The sequence below is a fragment of the Cryptomeria japonica genome, unplaced genomic scaffold, assembly GCF_030272615.1.
Source record: "Cryptomeria japonica unplaced genomic scaffold, Sugi_1.0 HiC_scaffold_239, whole genome shotgun sequence".
In the NCBI taxonomy this organism is placed as follows: Eukaryota; Viridiplantae; Streptophyta; class Pinopsida; order Cupressales; family Cupressaceae; genus Cryptomeria; species Cryptomeria japonica.
In genome coordinates this window covers 235844-237939 of record NW_026729061.1, presented here as the reverse complement: position 1 = coordinate 237939, position 2096 = coordinate 235844, and positions in this window count along the sequence as shown.

Sequence of the window (2096 nt, the reverse complement as noted above, 5' to 3'; positions counted from 1 at the left end):
ATTAAACCTATCTCTTCTTCCTTTCGTTGCAACTGAACCTCATTAGTGCATGCATCTTGAAAACAAGATGGCTCAATTTTTTTGAAAGCAAAGAAAAACTTACTATATCACCAAATGAGTTCTCTTCATGTGTTTGTCTTCTGCTCCTTTGATAAATATCACATAAATGTTTTACTTTCTAAATGTAGAACTTGGAATTAAAGAATTATATAAGGGACTACTTGGTGGATTTGTAGCACTTGAAACTAAAATATTGGTTGGTTATTCATGGTGAATACCTTGAATACTATAACTATTCAAAATAGATTTTGACATCTTAACATGGCCCTTTTTATTAGCATAATCTCCCCCTCCATAAAAAATAACATGTCATAACACAATAAGGCTATTAGTGAGAGGATTATGCAACATGTAAGCCTTAATTTTCTTATTATACCCAACAAAAATCCTTGACTTAATTTTTGAATCTAAATTTTATCTCTTTTGATTAGCCACATGAACATAGGCTAAATAACCAAAAAAATTAAATAACTAACATTTGGCTTTTTCTCCTACAAGGCTTTAGAAAGAGTCATCATATTCAGCACACTAGTGAGACTGCAATTGAGAATGTGCAATATTGTAGTAACTAGACCACCCTAGAAATAATTGCCTAATCACTTGGTCTATAACATACTCCTTGTCATTTCCACCACTATATAATTTTTCTCTTCATCTACTCCATTTTCTTGAGGTGTGTAAGAAGTGGTGATTTGTCTTTTGATAGGATTCATATTACAATAATTTCAAAAATCTCTTCAACAAAATTATCCTCTATGAGTATTTATTAAGCATTTGATTTTGTACAATTTTTCATTTTCCGCAAGGGATTTAAACCTCTCAAATGTTTTAGAGGCTTAATCCTTGGTCCTCAATAAGTGAACGAAACACTTTTGTGAGTATTCATCAATAAACATAAAAAAATATGATGACTTACCTAAACTCTTTGTTTACATAGGACCACAAATGCCTGACTTAACTAGCCGAAGTGAATAATGGATCCTCCATGCATTGCCTTTTGAAACTTTTTTCCATTACATGCTCTCCTTTAGAACATCTTTGACAAACCTTCTTGTGTTCCTCAACAAAGCTTCAAGCTATGAAATTTCAAATGGTCATACTTGAGATGCCACAACAAAATTTTATATTCATATTCCATATTGACAAGAATTTCCAATTGTGTTCACCAAACATCAATGAGGACATCCAATTCTTTGACATAGACACAACTGTAACCACCCAATTGTCTTGATTCATATCATATATTGTATATTACTAATTTTAAAATAATACTTTATATTTATTCTCTTCAAATTATCCAATAGTCAACAAATTATTCTTTAATTGTGGAGTGTAATAAATTTCTTTCACACTTTTCATATCTTTTCTTGTATGGACTTTCATATTTCCTTTTGCAGCATCCTCCAATGTTTCATCATCACCAAGCTTGAAGTTGGATTTGAAATATTTGTCTATTGTAGAAAATAGGTTCTCATTTTTTGACATATGGCTATAACACCCATAATCTAAATAACATGTGTTATCAATGTTGCTTCTTTATTTTGTAGCCCTTTCAGTAACCCTATAACAGAGACTAAATTCATGAAAAATTACAAACATTTTGATCTAACTTCTTGGATTTCACATACTCTCTTATTTTTGTTTGCACAATAAGGTGAAATAGTTCTAAACTACTATGTAAAGAGATGATTATTCTGAACAACTGTACAAAGATTTTTTTCTTCTTTTTTATATTTATGATTACAAATAAATATGGACAAATGTTTCAATAATTATTGAATTAACAATGTTTGAGAGGGTCAACTATTTCAGACGGTATGATTTAAAATTTGAAGAGTATGCAAGAAAGATAGCTAAACTAACAAAAAAAGAAGAATACAAAGATCCATTCCATAGGGAAGAATTATTGAAAAGAAAATCATTCAACTAAATTTTAAAAATTATAATATGATCTAACATCAAAGGGATACACTCACAAAACATTTCATGACTCAGAGATTCAGAAATGACCTATCATTTTATACTAGATGCATAAT